The 27,520-nt window shown below is 49.5% G+C and overlaps 1 protein-coding gene across 7 annotated transcripts in view; it reads right to left on the bottom strand.

Moving 5' to 3' along the window:
• SLC8A1 (solute carrier family 8 member A1) overlaps window positions 1–27,520 on the bottom strand; it is a 344,689-nt gene that overhangs the window by 303,058 nt on the left and 14,111 nt on the right. The window contains exon 1 of one of the 7 annotated variants that reach the window (XM_034763898.1): window positions 11,278–11,300. The exons of the other annotated variants lie outside the window; for them this stretch is intronic. The gene's annotated coding sequence lies outside the window, so the exon portion shown is untranslated. Of the gene's footprint in view, window positions 1–11,277; window positions 11,301–27,520 lie in introns of those variants that run through there. 7 annotated transcript variants of the gene reach the window in all.

Below are 27,520 nucleotides of genomic sequence, written 5' to 3' on the forward strand. Positions count from 1 at the left end.
TTACGCACTGAACCCAGAGGGGCCAGCTCAATCACAGGGACCATCTCTTGTACAGCACCTAGCCTGTGTCTGGGGCTCCTCGGTGCTACAGCAGTACAAATAATCAACAGCAGTAACCAGAGACTCAGCCCTTCTCTTAAGCTTAGAAGTGGAGGGTAACACCCTGTTTACTATCGATCTTTCCAGAAGGGTTGGGAGACCCATGCCAAGATAGATGGGTGTCATGCTAACGGATCAGATAAGCTGTGGCGTTTCCGAGGAACTGCATCCAGACGGACTGGAACGGAAGACGACGACTCGAAAAGCTGATCCCACGTGGGTAGGGCTGTGGCTAGAAGAGGAGTAGTAATATACTCAGGGTGAAAAAAAGTTCACGCTAGAGCTAAAGTTCTCAACCACACAAAGAACTTCATTAGTTTGGACTGAAAGTTGCTCAACTGCATTTCCTGTCAATGCTATCAATAAAAAAATCAAAGAAAGCACCAGTTAAACAGAGATTCCATCTAGACCAACCTCATCCTTTAGCCTCCCCATCACCCAACTTTGTCATGCACAAACGTGCTCTTCACTTCCAGAGCACGCTTCCTTTCACCTGCCGTGCACAGCCAGTCACACCACGCACGCATCCCGCTCTCTGCAGCCACGCTCAGCCCTGCATTCTGAATTACATGTTTGCCAGCAGCTCAGAAGGGCCGCGGTTGATGCTCAGGGTCCCGCTATGTAAGTGAAAGACAGGCCCTACCCTGAAAGGATTGCAGTCTAAGTACGTCTGACTTCACCAGCTTGAAGACGCAGTCCTTGCAGATGGGGAGCGGTGGGGTCTAGGGCATGCTGTGGTGTATGGAAAGCGTGGGCTTGGCAAGGAGGTTGGGCGTGAATGGGAGCAGGGCTGTGGGACCCAGACGCCGCCCGAGGTGGTAAGATGAACCCCACCACGGCCACAAGCCACTAACACTCCCGGTGTGGCTGGGACAGGCCCAGCTTTTGGAAACCCACCACAGGGTAAGTGCCATGCCAGCTGATGTCCCAGGACTCCTCCCAGCTATGCTGTCTTGCCCTCCCTTTCCCCTGCCTGCTGGAACAGAGCTGCCCCTCAGTCCCCTCCCCCTCCCCGGAGCCCTGCTTGGCCCTGCGCTGGCTGCTGCTCGGTGGGAAGCTTTCACAGTGAGCTGGAACAAACCATCCTCTCCCATCCCCACGCAGAGCCAGCCCTAGACCTTTGCTCATGCTTGTCCTCCGCTACCCCGGGGAAGGGGAGCTGGGTGGGGGTGGGGGGGGGGGGGAGAGAAAACAGCTGTTCAAGTGTTTCTCCAGCCCCCTTCCTGGCTCACTGGTGGGAAACCCCCATGCTCTGCTCCCCCCGCCCTTTCCTGGCAATGACCAACTGCCTAGGGGCCTAGCAGGGAGTGCTGCACAGTGAGCCGCCAGGAGAGCCCGATGGGGACGCAGAGATGCTGCTGCCTCTGCCCTTAGGCCTGGATTGTTTCCATGCCCTTGTGCTGGTGATTGTACGTTGCAGGCTGAAGCTTTAAAGTCCAAACAGATCTCCAAGCCAAGTTCCTAAGGCAATCTCCCCCTCCCGCTGCCTGGCCCCTTGTGCAGGTCCACTTATGGAAGTGGAGCCAGCGTGCCCATGGCCTTTCGGATTCCTGTTGAGTTCTGACTGTTATATTTGTTTTTTTCTGTGCACCTGAAGCTCTTCTTAGCACCCACCCAAGAAAGTATTCTCTAGATTCTCTGCCATTCCACACGGCTGAGCTTTGTGGAACAGGTCTCATTCCCAGGCTGCATTTTCGCAGAGGCCAGCTTCTCTTTTTCATTCCTTCTTTCCCCTCCTGCCCCAGCTCCAGAGAGAACAATCTGGATGTTTTGGGTCAGCCTTTAAACCCCCTTTTAAAAAAAAAAAGAAAGGTTTGCAGTTGGGCTCACAACCCATTGGTGGCAGTGTACAAGGAGCACTTTAGAACACGGGTATCCTGGCCATAGAGGCAACTCACAAGAGTGTGTCCATTATTCTTGCAAGAGACAAATGGCCAGGCAGAGGCTTTCCATAAGGAATTATTTCCTTAGTAGTCAGCTGAAAACGCACAGCACCATTCAACAGCTGTAACAAAGCAGCATTTACTCTTACAGGTGGAGATGTAGAGGTCCAGCTGTGCCTACCCTGCTGTGACACTGGTCTTGTAATACACATTGTTACCACGAATTTAGTGCTAGCTCACACTGCAGACCGATGCCGGTTTGTCCGCATCACTGGTTCAGTAGAGACAGAAGCAGGGCAACCTTTCCCCCCAGGTCTGGAGTCACCATAAGGAGGATAAGAGAAGATGAGGGAAGAGTAAAAGAGAAGGTTCTCTCACCAATCAGTAACTGGTTAAAAGATGGGAAATGAAGGGTAGGAATAAATGATCAGTTTTCAAAGTGGAGAGAGGTGAATATTGGGGTGTTCCAGGGGTCTGTACTGGGACCAGTGCTGTTCAACATATTCATAGATGATCTGGAAAAGGAGCAGACAGTGAGGGGGCAATGTTTGCAGAGGATACAAAACTACTCAAAATAGTTAAATCCAAAGCAGACTGTGAAGAGCTACAGTATGATTTCATAAAACCGAATGACTGGATAACAAAATGGCAGATTAAATTCAAATGTAGGTAAAAGCAAAGTAATTCACATTGGAAAACAATGCCAACTATACATACAAAATGATGGTATCTAAATTAGCTGTTATCCACAATGACGCCAAGATTTTTCTTGAGTGGTAGTTCTCTTAAAACATCCACTCAATGTGCAGTGGTAGTCAAAAAAAAAAAAGCAAACAATGTTGGGAATCATTAGGAAAGGGAAAGATAATAAGACACAAAATATATTGCCTCTATATAAATCCATGGTACGCCCACACCTTGACTACTGCACGTAGATCTCGGTGCCCCATCTCAAAAGAGATATTAGAATTGGAAAAGCTACAGAGAAAGGCAACCCCAAAGATTAAGGGCATGGAACAGCTTCCTTATGAGGAGAGATTAAAAAGACTGGTGCTGCTCAGTTTGGAAAAGATGACTAAGGGGGGATAGGATGGGGGGGGTCTATAAAATCATGATTGGTGTGAAGAAAGTAAGTGTTATTTTTTCCTTGTCATAACACAAGAACAAGGAGTCACCCAATGAAATTAATAGGAGCAGATTTAAAAACAAAACAAAAAGGAAGTATTTCTTCACACAATACACAGCCAACCTGTGGTACTCAGCCAGGGATGCTGTGAAGGTCAAAACTATAACGAGGTTCAAAAAAGAATCAGATGTCTTCCTGAAGGATAGGTCCATCAGTGGCTATTAGCAGAGATGGTCAGGGACTCAACCCCATGTTCTGGGTGTCCCCAGCCCTTGACTGTCAGAAGCCATAATGGGTCAGACCATTCTTATGGTCTGTGCCCTATAGACAGGATGGGATGCCCCCTGGAGCAGAAAAACTATGCACACTCTTCCCAGGAGAGGGACTGTGACTGGTGTCCACCTCTGCCAGCCTAATCAACCAAAGGCAGCTGAAGTGCAAGAGCCAGCCTGCTTTCCTCTACTAGTCTGCTTGAACCCTGCCCGGCCAGACCTGCCCCAGGGCTGACTGAGGCCTGTTCAGTGCTGGGCTGTCTGCCGAGGCTGCCAGGGAAAGGATCAGTCATGACCATGGTTTGGGGAACATGGACTTTTGCCCTTGAGACGTTAACTTGAGACCATCAGCTAGTTTCACACAGGCACTGAGCAGCCTCCGGGGAGAACGCTTGGTCTCTGCCACACTGGGCTGGATGCAATGACCCCCCCGTAGCTGCCTGCAGCGCTGGTGAGCCTGGAGTCTCCCAGGTAACCGCTGAGCCAGCTCTGCTACCGGCCGCTCAGACAGCAACAGCTCACACGAAGGCCGCTGTTGGCAGCTACGTTCAGGACCCACCACAGCCCCTCCCTGTCCCCTAGCCGTGTGGCCCAGGGCCGACATGGGAAGGAGTGACCCTGCTAGATGCCTTAGTGTGGAAGAGGGATAGCAACTCAGAGAATGAGGGTTTCCTTCTTGTGCCCACCAGTCCAGCCCTTGGAGCTGCTAAACCCTTCTTTGCTGCTGGCAGCTGCCTGACCGGTCTGACCTACCCCTGCGCCGACTGCCATCTCCAGATGGACTGAAGGCACGGCCCCATGCACAACACCATGCAGGAACCCAACACCCAAGAGACACTAGCACAGGTGATGGTAACGCTCACATCCCCTGACCAGGTGTGGGTAGAAACAAACAGTCCTAGTCACCCTGCTACCTGATGGTCTCACAGCAGCTGCCAATCTATAACCAGACTCACAAACTGTCCACAGGGCCAGCAGATTTGCATCATCTTTATTGGCTGCCTTTCCCAGACAAGCACTTCCATCTTGTCTTGAGCATGTTTCAAGCAAACTGCTCTAATCTCTACTAGACAGTGGCAAAACATCTGATGGCACTTGCAAGGTGAGAGGAGATGGAGAGGTAGGTATCAGCAGTGCAATTAAGTCACCGTAGCCCGAGGCGCCTAGCATCATTCTACCCCTGGTGTGGATGCTGGCAAATGCCGACATGTTAGTGACAATTGGTATTTACAGATGGGGAAACAGAAGCAACTCCCTTAGGCACAGGGAGGTTCCGTGGCTTGTCTGGAAGGCCCTGTGGTCTGCTGGATTTGGAATAGGATTAGGTTCTAATCTGGACACTGACTTGAGGTGTGGGGGTTTGGCAACTTCCTCCCAGCCTTGTTTTTTCTCCACCTGCCTTCCAGGCAGAATTCATGCTGAACTTGGAGATGAGTGGATGAAAGATGTTATGTCAGAGCTGTAAACACAACAGTTCTTGGCTTTGTGCCTTGCCTCAAGTCTGCTGGGTCTCACTCGCCTCTCCTCCACCTCAGCCCCCAGACCATGGCCAGCCTGGAACTCCCAAGGCCCATCAGCGCAGCCGGCTGTGACCTGGAAAAATCCACACCAGGGGGATCTCCAGGCTAAGTCAGTATAAACAACAATCCCAACCTCTCCAAATATAGTCAAAGGCCCGGCCTCACTGAAACCAACTCAGTAAGAGACGTCAGGCCAGCCCCTTTTCTAAACAGGACTTTCAGAAGTCAGAACAATCAAACCATGACTAATGCTTTCAAGTGTCCCAGTTCCCTCCCTCCCTATCCCCAGCAACTGTCCAAAATAAACAGATTAAGAAAATTACCGCCCCCCCCATATAGCATGTGGGGCTGATGGGTGAGCTTGGGGGCTGATGGGTGAGCTTGGGGGCTGACGGGGGGCAGGTCTCAGGACTGGGCTTTTAATGCAAGGCAGAACCTGAACAGTGGAAGGATCCAGTCCCTGCAAATTAATGAAACGCCCAAGTGACACTTTGACAAGGTCCCTCACCAAAGGCTCTTAAGCAAAGCCAGCAGTAGTGGGATAGGTCCTCTCATGGATCAGTAACTGGTTCAAAGATAGGAAACAAAGGATATGAATTAATGGTTAGTTTTCAGAATGGAGCGTGGTAAACAGCGGGGTCCCACAGGGGTCTGTACTGGGACCAGTGCTGTTCAACATAGTCATAAATGATCTGGAAAAGGGATCAATAGTGATGGGGCAAAGTTTGCAGAAGATACAAAATTACTCATGGTGGTCAAGTCCAAAGCTGACTGTAAAGAGTTACAAAGGGATCTCACAAAACTGGGTGACCGGGCGACAAAATGGCAGATGAAATTCTATGTTGATAATACAAAGTAATGCACATGGGGAAACAATCCCAGCTATTACATATAAAATGATGGGATCTAAATCAGCTGTTCCCACTGAAGAAAGATCTTGGAGTCATTGTGGACAGTTCTCTGAAAACATCCACTCAATGTGCAGCAGCAGTCAAAAAAGCAAACAGAATATTGGGAACCATTAGGAAAGGGGATAGACCCATGTTGTGCCCACACTTTGAACAGTGTGTGCAGTTCTGGTCACCCCATCTCAAAAAAACATTAGAACTGAAAAAGGTACAGAGAAGGGCAACATACATAAGGAGATGTAGGGAACGGTTTCCATATGAGGAGAGATTAAAAAGTCTGGGGATGCTCAGCTTAAAGATGACTGAGGGGGAACATGATAGAGGTCTATAAGATCATGACTGGTATGGAGAAAATTAATAGGAAAGTGTTATTTACCCCTCCACATTAGCTGGCTGAGCCAGGCAAGTGGGCATGCTCTGACCATCCTTGCAGACGGCACACACAACGCATGCTCCTCCAGGCACCCAGCAGTCCCAGGGCAGTACAGCTCCATTCTGCCCCCTGCACAGTGCTGCTTTCCCCTTGCAGCCAGCCAGCCCTGGGATTTCAGTGATCAGAACGGGAAAGAAATGAGAGGTGTAGAGGGGTCACTGCAGAAGAAATGGGAGGATCCGGCAAGACTCCGGTTGCAGGGGAAGGGAAGCAGAGCCAACTAGGACCCAGAAGCAGTGAGCTGAGGAGGTGGGGAGGAGAGCGGCACTGCCCGACAGGAGGGTCTGGCACAGAACAGGAGTTTTCCTTGACAAAACTAGCAAGCCCCTCAGCAGGGAGTAGGGGAGATGGGCTGTCTGAGAAGAGAGACAAAGGCAAAGAAGAGCCGTCGGGGTTGGGGCATGGGAGAATATCACGGAGGAGAGGTGAAGACAGAGGGAACTCATTGGCAATGGAAATCCACTCTGTCCCCAGGCACATGGCAAAGCAGGGGCAGGGGCAGCAGAGGTCAGAGGAGAAGACAGAGTGGGCATGATCAGGACAGGCAGAGGGCTGAGGGAGGGCAGCACAATGGAAGAAAAGGCAGAGTTGGAGGGTGACACCTTGTTTTTCCCATGCTGAGTCCATGGCCAGTGAGCAGAGAAGGCAGTAAAATCGATGGGCCTTGAGTGAGATCAGGAAAGGTTTGGGGTGAAATTCACCCCATGCAGAGGGCTGGCACAGGCCCTCTGCATGAAGGGTGCAGGGCTGGAGGAGACAAAGGGTGAGATTACAGAGCACAGGAAGAGAGGCAGGAAGCGGTTCTGGGAAGAGAGGCAAGCAGCAGTGGCTGGGGACGCCTACATCATGAGTGGCAGAAACAGAACGAAGGAAACGGGCTCAGACTGGGGGGGGTCTAAGGAGAAGTTAGACCGGAGGCACCAGCCTTGGCACATCAACTATGTGAAAGTGGGAATCACCTAGAGTTGGAGTAGGGGAGTCAGAGGTTAGTCAACGCAGGAGGAGCTGCGGCAACGACAGAATGCCCACGTGGCTGGAGAAGGGACAGATGTCTCCAATGGGATGAACTTCAGAGATGGGAAGGAGACAGGTGGCAGAGGTTGGGCAGGAAAAGCAAAACCTGATGGGCCACTAGGGTTTCCCCAGCCGGGTGCAGGAAGGCCCAGTGACGGTAGCAAGGCTTCAGGGAGACCTCCGGGAGGAGGGAGCAGGTGACAAAGGCAGATAGGGTGCGGATTGGAGACTGAGTAGGTGTTTCTCATCTCAGGGAGTGGGCTCGAGAACATGCTGACTCCAAGGTGAGCGGGAACCTCAGACACTGCTGCTAGTGAACTGCCTAGGAGAGCAATTAAAGCGGGGACTTAATCAGCAGCTGGAATAACAGGCAGTTTCCTGAACACTCCAGAGTTTTGCTTGCTGATTTCTTGCCCACACAAACCCTTCTGAGTTACCGAGGGACCCACGCAGGAGTATTTACAAGTCTTCAAAACCTGGCTCCCCAGCGGCCAGACCAGATATTCCAGCAAGTAACAGCTCATGTGCAGAGCAGTTCAGAAGAGGGTTGGGTAAACCTCCAACACTGAACTCAGATGGCAGAGACACTGAAGGCTTCTGAACGACTGAGGCCTGCCCAGGCATGGGAGTAACCGTGACGCTAACATCTTTCCCTGGCAGTGCCAGTCACTTCCAGGTAGACACAGGGGCTTTAGGCCAAGACTTTCAAAAGGAAGCAGACATTCTGGGTGCCTCCACTTCCGATGCCCAATCAGAGTGCCCTAAAAGGGGCATGACTGTGAGGAGTTCAGGGCTGAGCTGCCCAAAAGCGGTTTCTATTTGGGTGCCCACGAAGTACGCCACCTCAAGGCACTTTTTGAAAATCCTGATCATCATTCCCCCGAGAATGTCTCAGGGCTGGCCAGGGGCTACATTTCCTGCTCCCCAGCTTGATGCCTGAACCCTTTCCAAACATGAGACCAGCCAAGGACAAACAGCAAACACTGCTCTTCTAGTGCAATCACCAGAGGTTTGCATTGGTGGGGAAGGGCACTGAGCAAGGAGAGCTGGGCTCTGTTCCTGCCTGTGTCTCCGACTCCCTGTGGGATCTTGAGCAAGCCACTTCCCTTTCCCATGCCTCAGTTTCCCACCTGTCAAATGGGGCTAATAACCCTGCCTCTCTACCACTCGGTCTATTTAGCTTGGAAGAGCTCTTTGGGGCCCTTCTATTTATTTGTACAGTGTCTGCCACAATGGCGTTTGAGGATCAGTTGTGACGTCTAGGCACACACAAGCAGCATTGCTTATAAGAAACCCTAATAAAGTTGCAAGCTTTCCAAACATTAGCTGAATAGCAGCCTTTTTACAGTTATTGATCGGTCATGACTACACAGCCCCCCACTCAGCAGCAAATCAAATTCCAGTGGTGGAATATATTGGATTAGCCAATACATTTGTGCACTTGGTTTCCCACCACTCAGTAAAGCAGACATACATCACTGGAGTACCACAAGCGCTGTACAAAACCCTGTTCTTTTCCATGAGGAATATTGTCAATGGTCTCCTTTGCAGGCTCAAGCAGAGCAGAATATTACTCCCTCCAGGGTAGGGAGTGTCAGAGAGATGAAGTCTCAGGGCCCAAGTCCCTACCTTGTGCACTAGTGTAAAGCAAGGATAAAATTCCCCCACTCTGATCAGGCAGAACTTTAGATTCACTCTGTGCCGCTGTCAATGACACTGCAAGGCACAGGGCCATGACCCTTAAACAGAACAGGCCTGAAATGGTACCTGCAGCAATCAGATTGCAAATGCCAAACTCCTGGGGGAGAATTAGAGCAAGAGATTGCTCAAAGCTGAGTGAATCCAAGGAAGGGGTGGCTACCTGTTTTTGACAGACAAGCTTTTATTGACTTTAAAGTGGGCCAGGTGAAGCTTTAAGGAGGACTAGAAATGTAGGCTATACCTGCTCTTTATAGGTTTTAAACTCAACCTTGAGGATGAGGCAGCAAAGGTTAAGGCAAGAATGACCAGTAACCAGCACAGCTGCCAATTCTTTGTTAATAATTGTACTGGGCCACAAACCAGGGGAGTCTGTTGGAGATGGGCAGCTGGAGAGTATTTACCTGGAGGCACTGAGCACAGAAAGGGGTGTGAGAGGGTTAGTGAATTTAGGGGTTAGTTCTGACTGTAGGATGTGCAAGAGGGTGATGCCCCCTGGGTGGAGTGGAGGGTACCGGTTACAGGTGAGCATGTACAAGGATTGAGCAGCTGGAAGGCAGGTAGAAAACACCGCTGGATAATTAGACTGATACAAACAGAGAGGGAGAGAGCTGTCAAACACATGAACGAATGAATGAATGAACACTTGCTCTCGCAGTATGCCCAGCTCTGGTCAGGTAATTGCAATTGTGGGGGTAACAGTGTTTTTCTGAAAGCCCCAGGGGCTGGAGTACTGTGAAAATAGGAGGATCCCAGCTTTCACTTTTTAAAAACAGAGCGATTTTCTATCACTCCTGGTTGTGGGAAAAAGCAGGACAGTGTGACCCCAGAAAGCAAATGGAGAACGCAAAATGTATTTTTTTTTTAAATCTCATGATTTTAAGCTAATCACATGATTTGGGGAAGTCTGGCTCATGATTTTTCAACATCTGGGGCCGCCAATGCTGCTTTCTGTGAAATGTGAGTGAAAGCAGTAAAAAAATCAAATGCACACACAACTGTGCCCTTGTGGTTTTACTACAGCTTTCATGTTCAGACTTCAATTTTCCCTGGCATTTGCTGCATTTCTACAATATTCTGGCAGTTGGGTTTCACCCTCTTGTCCCGAGGTTGTTTAGTATACACAGCTGGAGGAGGAGAAGCCCGGAGATTACTATTCTATTAAGGAATTAAACTAAAATGTCAGGTGAGAGCCAGCCATACTTCCAGCTAGACAAAGCCTATGTGATGACTGCTTTTTAACGGATTTCCTAATAGGACCGATCCCATATTACTCGGCAAGAGAATTAGAGTTTAATCAAGTCGGCAGATTATCTGCTTTGCCCAGGGAACCGGATTAAATACCTAGCGGGAAGGGACGGTGGGCTGGTTTTGAAAGGCAAGGACAAAAATCAATACACGTCTGATAGCAACATGTTAAATCCAGCAGATTCACCAACCCGGAGCCCTCCTTGCCTATGCCCGGCTCTGCTCTTCCTTGCAAGAGAGGCACCTTGGCAGGCAATTAACAGCATTGCTGTGAGCCATGATGGAGGGGCTCGTCCTCCCCGGGCTGAGCCCGCTTCTGCTCGGATGTGCCGGGATCCCCTCGCCGGCCGGCCTAGTGCCCTTCCTCTGCCCTCTGCCCATCGCAGCCCCGTCCCCTTACCCAGCACTCTCTGTCCTGCTCCGGGCGGCACGTTCCCGTCTCCCGGTCGGAGCCAGGCGGCGCGGAGAGAAACCCGCCGAGCCGAGACCAGGCTCCGCCCGGAGCCCCACGGTCCGCCCCAGCGGGCTCGGTCCCGCTCCCTGGCTGTGGGGATGCCAGGGGGCAGCTCGCCGCTCCCGGTGCCGGCTCAGCCGGGGGTCCCCGCGGGCTCGGGGAAGCCGGCCCGGGCGAGCCTGACCACAGCAGCCCCGCAAGCGCGCTCCGTCCTCCCGCTCCCTCCTGCGGCAGCCACAGCCCGGGAGACGCTTGACGCGGTGGGGTCGGTCCCCCGGGTGGACCCCAGCCCAGCCCCGAGCCCCTGCCCGGCGCCTGGGCTCTGCACAATTGCAGCTAAACGGCTCGCAGCGAGCTTGTCCCCCCCGCCCCCCGCGGACCGGACCCGACCCGCCGCCCCTCCGGCTCCCCGCCCCGCGGCACGGGAGGGAAATACAAATCCCCACCGCCAGACGTCCGGCAGCGCTGCCCGGAGCGCCCTGGCCGGAGCCGCTGGTTCCCCGCGGGACCTCCCGTCCCCCTGCACCCCCGGCGGGGCCCCCAGGTGCGTGCGCCCGGCCCGGGATGGTCCCTGCGCTCCGCGCCCGGGCCGGGCCACCTGCGTCCAGGAACCGGCTCCTACCTGAGCCCGCAGAGCTGCTCAGCGGCGGGCGGGCAGCGCCCGGGCCATGGCGGGGAAGGAGGCGCGGGGCCGGGGCTGTCAGCAGGGGCGCGTTTGGCCCGGCAGCCGCCCCCTCCTCATGCTCCGAGCGGGGAGAAGCGGCGGGTCCCCCGGCGGGCGGGCGAGCGGCGAGAGCCGGCAGGTTTCCGCAGCGCGCCCGGCCGTGCCGTGCCCGCCTCCCCGGCCGCCGCTGCGCTCTGGCTGCGAGTGAGGGGCTGGCTCCGCGCCAGCGCTCTTATCAGCGCGGACCCTCCCACCCGCCTCCCTCCCGGCCCGGGCCCCCGCCCCCGCCCGCGGTCCAGCCCCGGGCCCCGGGCCCCCAGCGCAGCGCCCTCCGCCGGGCCGCCCAGCCAGCAGCCCCGGCCGCCAGCATCTCGGGCCGGAGTCCCCCGCGCCGCGCCCCGCGGGGACCGACAAGTTCAGGGGAGCCCTGGCAGCTAGCGGGAGCAGGGCAGAGGTGCGGGAACTGGGGCGGGGGTGCTGCACCCCCTGGCTTGAAGTGGGGGTTTCCATCTTATCCAGGGTGTACAGCTGGGTTCAATGGCTCTCAGTCTCCCCCCCCCCACACACACACATTGTTCCAGCCCCCTGGAGAGAAGTGGGTTCCCCTGGGAGATCACTGGGGAGCGGCCCAGGCTGCTGGGGAGGGCAAGGAGCGAACTGGGGGAGAAGGGGGGAGGGAGAAAGGAGTGGGGAATGGGGGAATGTATAAGGACCAAGCCCTGCTCCCTGCCGTTCCTGTCGCACTGGGGGAGTTGCTCCAGAGTTGGCCCCAGTTAAGGGGCTCTCAGAGATGCAGGGAATGGTTCTTGCACTGGAGGCCGCTCGCCCTTCGCCAGCTAAGGGCTGGGTTTGTCCCAGACACAGATAGAGCTCAGCCCCATCTGTTGTTGTTATGATGGCAGAGGGTAAAGGCCCCCATGCAGATCAAGGTCCCATTATTCTAGGTGCTCTACACATAGCAAGAGCTAGTCCCTGCCCCAAAGTGCTTGCAGTCTAAATGGACAAGAAACATTACTAGCCACATGAGACTAAGTGACTTGCCCAGTGTCGCATAGGAAGTCAGTGGCAAAGCAGTGAACTGACCCATGTTGGCCAAGTTCCAGGCCTTTAACCACAAAACCATCCTTTCCTGTTCCCCCAGCCTTCCTCATTTCACATCCCTACCCCACTGTAAAATGCATGCCTTCCTTCCCGTGCCCGGGGAAGATCTCAGTGTGAGTGCTTTCAGCAGACTCTGCCAACACTCATCTACCCCATAAGACCATAAGAATGGCCATACTAGGTCAGACCAAAGGTCCATCTAGCCCAGTATCCTGTCTTCTGACAGTGGCCCATGCCAGGTTCTTCAGAGGGAATGAATGGAACAGGGCAATTGTCGAGTTATCCATTCCCTGTCACCCATTCCCAGGTTTTGGCAAACAGAGGCTAGAGACCCCATCCCTGCCCATTCTGGCTAATAGCCATTGATGGATCTATCCTCCATGAACTTATCTAGTTCTTTTTGAACCTCGTTATAGTTTTGGCCTTCACAACATCCCTGGCTGAGTACCACAGGTTGGCTGTGCATTGTATGAAGAAATACTTCCTTTTGCTTGTTTTAAATCTGCTCCTATTAATTTCATTTGGTGATGCCTAGTTCTTGTGTTATGAGGAGTAAATAACACTTCCTTATTTACTTTCTCCACACCAGTCACGATTTTATAGACCTCTATCATATCTCCCTTAGTCGTCTCTTTTCCAAGCTGAAAGGTCCCAGTTTTATTAATCGTTCCTCATATGGAAGCTGTTCCATACCCCTAATCATTTTTGTCGCCCTTTTCTGAACCTTTTCCAATTCCAATATATCTTTTTTGAGATGGGGCAACCACATCTGCATGCAGTATTCAAGATGTGGGCCATACCATTGATTTATATAGCAGCAATATGATATTTTCAGTCTTACTATCTATCCCTTCTCCTGGGAGCTTTTTTGACTGCTGCTGCACATTGAGCGGCTATTTTCAGAGAACTATCCACAGTGACTCCAAGATCTTTCTTGAGTGGTAACAGCTAATTTAGACCCCATCGTTTTATACGTATAGTTGGGATTATGTTTTCCAATGTGTATTACTTTGCATTTATCAACATTTAATTTCATCTGCCATTTTGTGGCCCAGTCACCCATTTTTGTGAGATCCCTTTGTAGCGCTTTTTGGTTAGCTTTGCACTTAACTATCTTGAGTGATTTCGTATCCTCTGAAGACATTACCATCTCACTGTTTACCCATTTTCCAGATCATTTATAAATATGTTGAATAGGACTGGTCCCAGAACAGACCCCTGGGGGACACCACTATTTACCTCTCTCCATTCTGAAAACTGACCATTTATTCCTACCCTTTGTTTCCTACTTTTTAACCAGTTACCAATCCATGGGAGAACCTTCCCTCTTATCCCAGGACTGCTTATTTTGCTTAAGAGCCTTTGGTGAGGGACTTTGTCAAAGGCTTTCTGAAAATCTAAGTCCACTCTATCCACTGGATCCCCCTTGTCCACGTGCTTGTTGAGCCCCGCAGAGAATTCTAGTAGATTAGCAAGATATGATTTCCCTTTAAAAAAAAACATGTTGACTCTTCCCCAACAAATCATATTTATCTATTTGTCTAATAATTCTGTTCTTTACTATAGTTTCAACTAGTTTGCCCGGTACTGAAGTCAGGCTTACCGATCTGTAATTGCCGAGATCACCTCTGAGCCTTTTTAAAAAATTGGTGTCACATTAGCTATCCTCCAGTCACCTGGTACAGAAGCTGATTTAAATGATAGGTTACAGACTACAGTTAGGAGTTCTGCAATTTCATATTTAAGTTCAGAACTCTTGGGTGAATACCATCTGGTCCTGGTGACTTATTACTGTTTAGTTTATCAATTTGTTCCAAAACCTCCTCTAATGACACCTCAATCTGGGACAGTTCAGTTCTGTTCTTCGAATACTTTTTTGGCCTTCCTAATTTTATTTTTACACTTCACTTGCAGAGTTTATGCTCCTTTCTATTTTCCTCAATAGTATTTAACTTCCACTTTTGAAGGGATGCCTTTTTGCCTCTCACTGCTTTTTTTACTTTGTTGTTTAGCCATGGTGGCACTTTTTTGTCCTCTTGTGATGTTTTTTAATTTGGCATATACAGTTAAGTTGAGCCTTTAATATTGAACTATGAGAGCTGTGTCTGGCCATATCTGTTCTACCCCAGTGGTTTGGAGGCTAGCTCAACCAGTGGCCATTAGCCAAGATGGGCAGGGATGCAACCCCATGCTCTGGGTGTCCCTAAACCTCCAACTTCCAGAAGCTGGGATGGATCACTCGATAACGGCCCTGTTCTGTTCATTCCCTCTGAAGCACCTGGCATCGGCCACTGTCGGAAGACAGGATACTGGGCTAGATAGACTGTTGGTCTGAGCCAGTGTGGCCGTTCTTATGTTCTGCTCTCTGTTCTAACACAGTGGTTTGTTTGTTGTGAGGAGGGGACAGCATGGCTCTCCAGCTGTGTGATCTGCCACCCAACTGTACAGCCCTGTGCTCCTGCAAACCAGCATGTGAACATGGACCCCCCAGCACTGCCAGAGAGCCGTGAGCTGGCACAAGGAAGTTTGTTGCTGTTTACTTTGGCTGATGGTTCTGTCCCGTTCCACAGCATCTCAAAAGGGACAGGCTCCCGGTGAATGCTTCCTCCTGAGGCTGTCAGCTCCAGCAAGGACCAGTTGCATCTATTGTGTCAGTAAGTCCCACCCTTCTGGCAGGACCCAATTCCATGGGAGCTCAAAAGGATCACGTTTAATAACACACACGCCCTGGCAAGCTGCATTTTAAAAGGCCATGGAATGGCCTCTATACCTAACCCTTAGGAGTGATGAGAAAAATGACCAAATACAACCATTATACCAGCTTCCCCGGACTATTAAACTGCACAATCACAGCCCTGTGGCGGCGCCAGTACTTCTTGGCAACACTCTGTACAAACGATCGGTACATTTGCTGCACAGCTCTTGACTGAGGACATCGAGGCGGGGGCTGGGGGGTGTTCAGTAGGTTTTATTTACTCTTTTTGTATTGCTGGGCAACACCAAACCCCTCCAGCTAGGGTCAGGTGCCCTGAAAGAGAGCACGGGAGTTGTCAGAGGTTTAGCACAGGGGAGCATCCCCACCCATATCGCCAAAATATATCACTATAATTACCAAGGCCCCGTGCTGTAAGTTGTTCCCTGCAGGTGGATCCCTGCACCTGTGCGGAGTCCCATTGACTTCAGGGGGATCTGCGAGGCATAGAAGCCTGCCTGAATGGAACCACTGACAGATTAGGGGCCATTATTAGGAATTAAATCCCTGGTAGCTTTTCTCACAAGAGCATTCCGGTGAATAATCACACGCTTAAAGATAACCACATGTGTAAGTCTGCGCAGGATTGGGACCTGCTGGGGAGCTTGGGCAAGTCACTTAAATGCTCCATGTCTCAGTTTCCCCATCCGTAAAACAGTAATAATGATAGTGACCCTCTTGCCCTCTTTTGTAAAGTGCTCTCAGATCTACAGATGAAACCTGCTACAGAAGATCCAGGTATTATTATGATTTCACCGAATACCGTGTAAGTTATCCTTTAGTTGCAAAACTAAGTAATAGACCCTAAATAATTCAACAGCTTAGTGGCAGCATTATATGTGTCATCTGCCCGTCCCTGTTTCACTCCATTTCAAATTCTCTGTGTGTGAAGTGCCCAGTGCGAGCGGCACTGCAATCCCTCCTGGAGGACCCCTTGGTGCCACCATCATAAAAATACAACAATTAATAAGTTAACAAAATAACATGTAACAGGAATTACTAAACTTGCACAAAGGACACATTATTTTACTAATCTTAAGAAATTAAATGAGTGATTAATTGGTATAATTATTTGGTTTTGGTAGCATCCACTGTGTGCAGTATGCTATATAAATACAAAAGAAGGTGTTGGGCCTGTCCTGACATCATCATCATCATCTATCTATCTATCCCCATACAACCCCTCCATCTATCTAACTAGCTCAGCAAAATAACACCTTTTATTTACTTGACGTAATAATACAGCAAATGAATGAGTGAAGCCAATAAGTCACGGCTCAACATACAAACATTATCCTGGATACTCATTTTGCAAAGCATGCTAAAACCTTGTATGCACAACAGTAACCAACAGAGCTCAGAGTTTAATTAGATGTCAGGAGTGGAGTTCTCCCTTAAGCTTCCTGTTCTCTTATGGTTATGGTCACTGACCTACTTTCCAGCTCTTTTGCTGAATGTGGTGCAAAAGTCTTCTAGAACCCCAAGGCACTAACTCTCCTACGATGGTCCCTAGCCAATAAACTTTCCTTGGAACAGTCTATGTCTATGTACAAAGCGACTCCCAGCCTGCCTTTCTCTGCACATTAGCTTTTCATGGTCCGGCTTCCCCAGTGCCTCCTGCTGGTGAATTCACACATTAACTGTGGCTGTGACTTTTTATGTCATCTGGGGAAGGGGACCATAGAAAATCTTAATATGTGAGCCCTTAATATGATTATTAGAAACCATAATGGTGATATTATTTCTGATCTTTGCATTACATTGGTGCTCAAAGTGCTGCCCAAGATGAAGGGCCCCATCCCTCACTCATCACTTGAAAAAGTCAGAGGTGAGACATTGATGCCTTTACTTTTAAAACATCTCCAGTGGAAGTAAGTCAAAACAAAGCAGTGACATGGGGTGGGGGGTAAGGGGCGAGGAAACTAGGAGCCATGAGAGAGATGGGGAACCAGGAGCAGAGAGGAGAGGACACTCTCAGGGATGTGTTGATGGGGCAAAAGGACCAATTTCCTTCCTTCCGCCCCGCCCCAGGCTCCCCTCCCCAGTCTCCCCTCCCACTTTCATGCCCTGTTTTTCTTTGCCCCTTTCAAGTTTTAACACCCACAACAGACAACACATCGATAGATACAGAATCCACGCGGCTTGTGATGCTGCATTAAAGCACTGTCCATGCAGTCATTCATTAACATGCACCCACAAACTGCACATTTCTGTCTGCTCAGCACCCAAACCCCCTTCACCTTCCTGCCCAAGGGAATACAATTGCTGCAGGCCATTGTGTACGTATGCAGAGTGAAAACCACACACCCTTAACAATCAGGAACAAAATCACAGAGTGCGGTGCAAACTCTAGAGTGCAGCGTGGAATGCTGCAATCCGACTTTTCTCTGTTCAATACCTTGGACGAGATGGAATTCAAACTCTTGAATGAATGGGGTGGGATAACCCTTAGATTATTCCTCGCTTGAAAACACCTTGCGCCCTGGTCCCTGCGAAGGAAGTGAAATGGCTCGTGGTGGTGAAGATAAGACCAGTCCTCAGGGTGCTGCACACAATACTTGTACTTACTTTTGAATAGGAGTCTTGGGCCCCCGACCGAGGATATGGAGGGGGCTCTTTGCTCCCAGCATCCATTGTGGAGCCACGTGTTGCTCTAGCCAATAACAGTCTTCAGTGGATGTCACCTCTCTGAGCTACTCCCCAGCCTCAGTCCACATCCCTCCCGAGTCTCGGTGGTAGAGGATGGCGGTGCGCTCCTGTATGCCAAGCAGCTCTGCCAGTAGCACTTCCTGTGATTCAATCTTAGACAGTCTCACCAAACCGTCTTACACTCCCATCAGTGCCTCCAGCGAGCTTTCTTCACTGCTGCCCAGGGTGCCCTGGGCCCTATGTCTCTGAACAGACCTGGGGTCTGACCACCAGGGGCTCACTTTCCATTACCCCTTTCACAACAGCGCTGCTTGGGACCTGAGCAGAAAGATGACTCAGAAACCCAGTGTCGAGTAGGACGTAGCAGCATGAGAGGGAAGTGTGGTAATGGAATGACACCACTGTGCACCGTATCTCACGCAGCTCATGGACTTCCTCTTCCTGGGGTCCTCTAGCCATTGCTCGCTGGGCTTTTTCCCAGGGGCCAAGTCAGCAATGTCGATCATCTTCCCCCATGAGACGGCCTGCGTGGCACCGGGGCTTGGCGTGGCCTCTGTAGATCCTTCCAATGTGTCCTCAGGAAGTGTGCGGTAATGTACATGCTGGCGTCTTTCCTAGCTAGAGGGCAGGAAATCGTCCATGGCACTTTGTGGGGTGCACTTTCTCAATTCCCAGAGGGCTTTCCTCACACGGTCGAAATCACATGGCATTTCTTTGGCTTCCCGACGGGTCAGAAGCCCTCTCTACCCTGGGTTCGTTTGCTCTGATGTAGCTGCACCACAGTGGATATTTGTCAGGATGAGCTGCCCTGCTCCAAGCCTCATTTCACTGCTAGTGCAAAGCATCTACATTAGGAGCTGCTACCGGTATAGCTACTCCTGAGCAAACCTTCCTTGTCTAGACAAGCCCTGAGCCTCGGCCCTTGTATTCAGGAGGGTCAGTCAAAGCCATGACAACTGTCTGGTAAGCTTTGAAGGTTATAAAACAACCAAAGAAGGGAGGAATTTGTGTGGAACACAAGATCTATCAGACTATGGAACAGATGCTCCAGAGAACTGGTGGGAGCTCTATCGGTTGAGCCATTTAAAATTAGGCTAGAATATTGACTGTAGGGAAATGGTCCGGATGGTTTAATAGGTCTTCTCAATCTATGGCTTCTACGATTCTTTGAGCAATCCTTTTACATAAGGGTAAAGCTTAGCAACCAAGGTGATAGAATGACCTTAGCTAGCTAGATTAGGTAGATGGGAATACTTCAAGTAACAGGAGTTACCAAACCCCTATATATTTTGCAAATCTGCAGCCACGGAATTTGTTACAGAACCCACCTCTTCCCACAGAATTACGCTCCAGTATTTAAGGTTTCATTTGAAATAAAGGACTTGATAGCCATCACATTGTGAAGGAAACCTTCAACATCTGAAATGAATGTGGCCAATGCCATTTTGTCTGCCAGAGTCTGCAGACATCCTGAAACAAGAAGTCAGACAGGTATGAACTTGCTCCCTAGTCTTCTTAGGGTGATTTTAACTCTGTTGAAATGGCAGTTCCAAACTGCCTCTTGAGTTGCTTTCCTGGGTGCTGGAAAGGCCATCTGTCCTTTACACAGCTGCCAAACCTCCAGCGTTCTCCCTCTTTTTGTAGCTTCTACAGTGAACTTTGGTGTTTTCAGTACAAAATTCTGCAGTATACTGGATCCTGAAACATGTAGAGCCGGTGTAAAACAAATTGCATTTAATATCCAATGCAATGGCACAGGGAATCCTGTTTTGAGTCTATTATCCATTTTCATAGTTCATTCAATACAAACCTCAGTGAATTTAAATGTATCTAAAGCCGCAGCACAATTTCCTGCCTGCTACACCCAAGCGCTGCAGAAACCATGTGGCCCTACTGCATAATTCAGGTCAACCTCATCTCAGAGTCCATGGGGGCTTGGTCATGGCTGATGGAAGCCTTGGGAAATTGCAGAGAAATGGCATGTGCTAGCCATGCTAATGAACCGCCATGGGGGCCCTGGTACAAGGGTATATCAGAGCTGCTTTTGGTACTTTATCCTGATTGTTATAGTTTGGAAAACCTTTGAGGGGGAAGCAACTGGGCAGGACCTCATTAGGCCTGGGCATGCCTGGGAAATGGGCATTGCAGTGGGCTAGGAATTATCCAACTTGATGACTGCCTCCACACTAGGTATAACTATCCTGATAAATATTCACCCCCCTAACTGTAGAGTTAAAGCAGGTCAGCTTTGGTGTGTAGACAGGTCCCTATAGATGGTTAGGACAAGGAAGGAAAGCAGAAGGGGCCGGAGAAAAGAAGGGGATGAAAATTAGGGACAAGGTGGGAAGCCAAGATGGAACATGGGGGAGGGGTTAAGAATGGTGACTGAGGCCAACACTTGCAGAGGGCATTGGAAGTCCGAAAGTGAATTCCACGGGGGAGGTTGGGACAGGACAGGACAGGGCTCCCTTTCCCACCCCCGCTGATCCCCCCACACTCCTCAGGAGCTCTTCAGTCCCTGGTGAGCCCCAGCTGGTTCCCTGGGTGGCTGTCCCACGCGAAGGCTCGGTACATTACCGCAGAGGCTCTTTGTGCAGTCTGGAAAGGCAGGCCGGACCCTGGCGCGCACAGAGGCCTGCGTTCTACAAGAGGTGAAGAGCTCTCACAATGAATCCCCACCCAACACAGCCTGCTGCGCACTGGGGACTATCAGTGAGCTATGATTTTAACTTACACTCCTGCACCACTCACTGCCTCCTGTCCCCCACCCCCACCTGCCTGGGCCCTGGCTGGGGTACCAGGGAGTGGAGAAGTTGGCTGAAAGAGAATGAGATTTAAAACATCACAACTCTTGGGGTTCAGTTTCTTTGCATTCTTGGTTTTGAGCCTTCAGGGGTCACATTTGCCAGATTTTCTCTGCAACCATGAGGCCTAGAAACATCCTTTTTTAAAAAAAAGAAAGCTGAGAGACTGATATAATCACCTGACTCCAGGAGCTGGGACTTGAATTAAAAGACCAGATACCATGAGGCTCATGGCAAAGTGGTGAGAGCTGGCAAGGTTGCCCCAGAGACTAATCGCTGCTGTCTGTGCTTGCCGCTCAGTTGCTACCCGAGGCCACATACTACACTTGCTCCTTGGGCAGAATCCCTGATGACATCAGCAGGAAATCCAAGAGGAATCAAAAGGAGTGCATGACCCTCGCTGTTCAGCTGTGGCCCCTCATTACAAAGGTAATTTAGCCTTCTCCACACAGTGTGTTTGCTCCCCCTGAACTAACAGTGATTTAAAAATGAGAAGTTACTGACCTCAGATAGCTGCGTGGAAGCGCCCTATTTATATTCCCTGAGCCAAGAAGATTGGCTGAATGTCTGTAACACAGATTGCAAGAGCAAACTGCTTAGCCACCAGCATGGGAAATGGCCTCCTGTAATGGGAAATGGCTCTCTAAAGCTAGGTGCTTCTTCAGGCAGAATTCCAGCGCTGTCAAGGTCAAAGTCCCACCCTCTCTCATCTTGATCACCATCAGCTCCTCTCCAGCCTCTCTGACACCATCACGCCCCTCTCCAGTCCAGGCAAAACAGACCAGCTCTCTTGCACATTGCTCTGCCCTCGCCGGCCCCTCCTTCCACTTCAGCGCTGATGCTGCATCAAGTTCAAGCTTCTGATCTTCTCCTTTCAAGTCCCTCACAGCTCTTTCCCTCCTGACTGTCTGCTCTGGCTTCACCTCTCTACCTAGGCGCTTCCATCATGTGCCAATGTCTCACCTAGATGTCCGTTTGCCCCCTTATGCCTGGGACGCCCTCCCTGAGCCATTCTGTCAGGCAGCTCTCCTCCGGCCCTTCACATCGCTCCATGGGGCCTAGACGGAAGTGGCCCCTAATGATGCCTGGGGGCAGAGGCAGATGGGGAGAGTTAACGCTAATTCATAGATCTGAAGGTCAGAAGGGCTCTTGTGATCCTCGAGTCTGACCTCAAGACATGATACTGTTTATGTGCACATATAAATAGTCCAGATATTGGACTGTCACCTCTTCCCACATGCTTCAGGCCTTGCTTGTCTCCCTTAGCTGAGAGCTCTTTGGAGCCTGTTTGTGTTAGAGCTGCGTCAGGGAAATGGTTTGCTCAGCACCTGCCCCCGTGGGGCCCAGCCAGGTCCCTGCCCCAGGGGACTGCTGCAGTGGAAACATGGATGGGGATAAAAACAACAAGGAGTCCTCGTGACATCTTAGAGACTAACGAATTTATTTGGGCACAAGCTTTCGTGGGATGAAGTGGGTTTTAGCCCACAAAAGCTTATGCCCAAATAAATGTGTTAGTCTCTAAGGTGCCACAAGGACTCCTCGTTGGTTTTGCAGATACAGATTAATAAGGTCTGAAACCTGTCACCATGGATAGGGATGTGCTGTTTAGCCCAGTCCTACAGGCCTTCCACATCAGGAGAAGCAGGGGACTGACATAAAAGAGCAACATGTGGACAGACGATTAGCATGAGAGGGAGACTCAAGAAGGCTGGGTGCCTCGATGTCCTAGCTGCAAAATCAGGACAATAACAGCCCATTTCTTCTACCCTTTGCTGTCTTGACTCTTTAGACTGTAAACTGACTGGAGCAGGGGCTGGCTCCCTAGCTGTGCAGGCCTCGAATTCTGTAGGAACGTCTGAGATATTTCAAAGATTTATGAACCACTCATATTTCTCTTCCCTGTGCTGTGCAATAAAACAGATAAGTCATGCGTAGCAGGCAAAGCAGTCAATCAGTGACGAGGCAATAAATGCTGCCGAGGTTCTGTGAATTATTATAATTTAAAAATAGAGAAACAAAGAAAACAGACTGAAGCAGAGCATGAAGAACACACGGTAGATGTTTTCTGAGAAATGAAACTGCATTGTGTACAAGACTGAAATCAACTTTCAACTTCTGCTTTACTTCACATGCCTGTGAATTCTCCTTCCTGAGTTTCAGGCTCTCTTCTGGCTTGGAGGTGATTTCTTTATGGACCTCTGGGTTTTATTTTGCAATGGTTTAAAGTCAGCTAAGATAATCATGTGCCATTTGTTTCATGGAACCCCCCCAAGTCATCTATTAAAATCTTCTATTATCTAGTGCATCTCACTGTTGGCTCAAGAGTGTCTGGCAAAACTGTCTGCCTCACCATATGAGCTACATACGTGATGTAAAAATGTGTATTAGGACTATAACGAGTCAGCTGTAGACATCAGTCTGAGCATGAGAGCAGCTGCTGGTGGGAGCACAGTGTTAGAAGATGTCCTCCTTGTTCCTGGATTTATGACCCCAGGTGAGGCACTAGGAATAGGTATAGAACCTGCAACAACTGGCTCAATAAGCATGAGCTGACAGTGCCGTAAGTAAAGGCCCAGCACTGTTCGCCACGGCCACATCGATCTATGACCCAGCCCCCACTAGTGGGGGACAGAGGTCTGCACTGAGTGGGTGTGAGGAGCAGTACAGCCCACCCTAGGCATTCAGAAAGAGGGAGTCCAGTCTCAAAATCATTAGGTTACCTTAGAATTCATGTTAAAAAAAAGAGGGTTTCTGTTTATTCGCTCTCTGGCTTTTAAGCCTTTAGGGGTCTCATTTCTGAGCTTTCCTCTGCAGCCACGAGGGGCAGAAATGTCACTTATATTTCAAATGAAAGTTGAGATCCTCACCTACTCCCCTCACTCCAGGAGCTGGGGCTTTAAGGAGCACACCAAAGATTTTGAGACTCGTGATGAAGTCGTAGGAACTGGCCACACTCTGCTATATTTCCCTGGCAAACCAAGCCCCATCTGTGCTCTGTGCAGCATGCGGTGGTTGTTTCCTACTGCAGATTGTGCAAGCTCCAGCATCTCTGCCATGAGTTTCTGTTCCCCACACGATCTCGTTGTTCTTTCCTGAAGGGTTCCAGCTCCTCATGTGGGGGAGCAATTTCCTGCTTATTGTACGTTGGCGGGAGTCAGGCCAGGGATTAGGCTGTCGCTGAGTTTCTAAGGGTGCAGTGGAGGGAGGTGGAGCTGAGCTGAGCAGGGGGCAGTGCATTCACAGGCTCCCTCTTTGCTGCCTCAGTGCTCCACCACAGCCTGGCTCCCTCCCCGTTCCCCCCACAGCCTGCTCCCTCCATATTCCCCCCCATCTCAAACTGACACAAAGTATGGGGTGGGGGGCAGCACTGCCTGGGGTAAGGGCTGTGGGGGATGAGGCACTGGGTTGGAGGGCATGGGAGAAGCAGAGTTTTACTGGTGGATCCATTGGGCTAGTGTGTGGGGAGTCATACGACTGTATAGGGCAAGGGACTGAGCAAGTCTGATGGGGGCAGGGGCATGAACGTCCCTTCCCCACAAGCCTCTTTCACTCAACCCCTCTCCGCCACATACATCCCATTCACCTACCCAAGCCCTCTCCCAGCTCTGACTCCCACGCACTCCCACCACCTGGAGCCATGTGGTGCCCACACATTAGCTGGATGTTTCTGCTAAAATGATCAGCTGCGAGGTTGTAACACTTCACTCACTATGTGAAGGTTCCAGTGTTGACAGTTCCCACCTTGCTGCACTGCAAACCTGTGTGCACAGCACTGCAGCAGGCACAGTGAAAGCTTTGGTTCTAGAGCCACCAAGCCAGTGTGGCCTAGTGGATAGCAAACTGGATTAGGACTCAGGAGACCTGCATTCTAGTCCTGGCTCTGAGCCGCTGGTTGAACTTGGGCAACATGCTTGTTCCTTTCCATGCCTCAGTTTCCCCAGCTATAAATGGTGATAATGATCCTGACCTCCTTTGTAAAGCACTTTGAGATCTATGGCTGAGGAGAGCTATGTGTCGTTATTATATTTGATGGCGAGGATCTTGGTCCAGTGCTCACTGCGCTGTAGCACGATAGACACAGTTGTGACTAGCAGGGTCAATTAAAAGAAAGCCTGTTAGTAAGCTGAAGAAATAGCCCCTGCTGTAGGTCTGGGCCCAGGACTCGGCTCAGAAGAGTGGGGAGAGTAGTGGGAGCTGGGCAGTGGAGAAATGTCCGTGGATGGGGGAAGGAGAAGATGTCTAGCTACAAGTTGAAGCAGGGGATGGAACCTAACTGCGGATTGTCAGGAGGGTTAGCTGTCTTCAAACGGACTTCACAGCTCTCTCATTTCGGGGCTGTTTGACATGCCTGGCAAATTTCATCAGTGAATAATTCTTCAGCCTGTGGATCCTTCATGAACGAGCCTTTGGGAGTGTTTGGGGCAGATCCTCAGCTGCTGTCAATTGCCATTGCTCCATTTTTAGTTCACTGGAATGCTGATGGAAAGCAAACATCTTGCAAATGCTCATAGGAATTTGTGCTGGGATGTGGTTTTGTGCCAGACGTGGTGTTTGCCAGGCCAGCTTGACATCTTCCATTTCCCCACGCACCCAGTCAGGGAGTAGAAACAACACCATGTGATTCAGGTGACCAATTACACACTGGGAATAACTAAAAGTGAACCATCATGGATATATTCACTGCTACAACTCCTCCTGGCCACTCCTACAATAACAATGCATGTGCTTAACTTGATTTGGTGCCAGAGGGACTACTCTTGTAGGCAAAGTTTAGCATGTGCTCCAGTTTTCACAGGATTGGGCCAAAATAAGTATGTGGCAAACAATCTGGACTGAAGTTTCTTCAAGCAAGGAAGAATTAATAAAAGTCTGAGTTGGCAGATAAGACATGGGCAAAAAAAAAGCAACATTTGGCAAATAAAATTCACTACAGAGACTAATATTGAAATAGTGAATCAAGATGATCTTAGGAAGTTTGTACTTGCAAAACATCATAATTACTAAGGTCAGAGTCTTAGACCTGTCTTGTTTTGTTGCATTCTTTGAGATCTACAAACCCGCATGTTTAAAGATAGGAAGGTTTAAATCTGGCATGTCCTTATCGACAGGGTCAGATATTTTTCATTGTCATGGAAAATCACTCCCTAAGTGATCAGCCATTTTGTCCATAGAACATAAACGTTGAGGAAAAAATTATGCAAAGGGAAACAAATGCCTTTTTTCGCCCCAATACAATTCAAAAAAAGGCATATGGATTTTGCTCACACTTTTCAGAAACATTCAACTTAAGATAATGAGCAATGACAGTAGTATATGAATTAGTATTTAGTAATAGCAAAAATTATGGATGCTATTTAGTTTTCCTGAACAACCGCGCCCCTTTCTCCACCATATGTGCAGTGCAGTAGGAATGACATATGGCACTGGATAGGGTTTGATATTTTTCCATTTTACACATCTGCGTAAAATCCGGTCTACTGACGTTACTACAAGATTCTTTATTAAAAATTCTAGTGAATTGTAAGAACTTTTTAAAAACTCTGTTTTTATGATGGAGGTTCTTGGTTATGTCTCCATTGTTAAAGTTGAGTTCTGAAATGGGCTTAAAATGGGGCATCAAGTCCTGTTTTTCTTTACATCTGGCTGGTCTTCTAGTGTGAAACAGTGCTGATTTTTGTGCCCTCTGAATATTCTTTACAGTTTTTGTTAAAAATTTAACAGGAAGTGTTCAAAATTGGGCTGTGTCTGAAATTTGTCCATGGCAAGCCTGACATTTTCTGGTAAAAAAAAAAAAAGGCATTTTGTATTTACCCCATGGTAGAGGGAGGAATCTTGAAGAGATCTGGTGCAAAAGGTTTTTCCGTGTTTATAAATTAAAATTTAGAGTAAGTTTAAGCCATTATTTGTCATAACTGAAAGATTGTGCTCCAGCTGGTAGCTAATGGATAAAACTTATTGCCAGATAAAATTTCTGTTGTACACATACAATTTTAGAAATCGAAATCAATCAATATTTAGTTGTGCTCTCAGACCTTACCAACAGAGGGCAGGGAATCTTTGCAGCATTCAGCAGCATGTAAATACACCTTTGCAGAGACCACACATCCATAATAGATTCCAGATTTTTTTTTAAAACCTCCTATATTTTAAAGGGATCAAGGTTAAGTGTGAGGTCCCCCACTTTTAAGAGCATGGAAATGCAAGTTATGGGACATCTCTTTACTATGTCCTAATACCCACCCAGCATATTTCCACTGCCAGTGACAGACTCTGCACTTCCACAAGGAACTTTCTTCTGTCTGACAAGGAAACATCCCATACACACACACTGCTCTTCCCCACACTGTGAGACACAACCTCAGCTGCATCAGGGTTGGCATACGTGCACAGGTTAAATGTGCAGTGTAGCAGATGTTGGTCAGGGGAGCATGAAGTTATAATTAAGGTGTTTCATTCCTTTCTGAGGACACTGATTACTGCTGATCTTATACATTCATTTCAGGCCATATTGGCCAAACTCAAAGGCTGAATGCTCCACCTATTTATCGTATGATGTTTTCGGGGGATGGGAAGGGGATTTTTCAAAATCTAGTGGCTAAAATATTTCTGAACACAGGGGAAGTCTCAGGCATTCACACCCAGAAGATACTGTAGCTCAGTCCGAATGTAGATTAGTACATGAATGCAAGGTATATGAATACTGTGCAGTACTCCAACCTGGTGGTTCAGGGTGCTGAGCCTTTCAGAAAGCTGCAAAAGAGAACAACTGGAGATAAATTGGATTCTTTGTCTCAGCTTAACAATGACTGTTAGCTGCTTCCCACGGGCTTTGTGACAGTTCTCACATCTCATGCATTTACTATAGAAAAAAATGTTGATGAAACTATTCGTGTTA

The sequence above is a fragment of the Trachemys scripta genome, chromosome 3, assembly GCF_013100865.1.
Source record: "Trachemys scripta elegans isolate TJP31775 chromosome 3, CAS_Tse_1.0, whole genome shotgun sequence".
Lineage (NCBI taxonomy): Eukaryota > Metazoa > Chordata > Testudines > Emydidae > Trachemys > Trachemys scripta.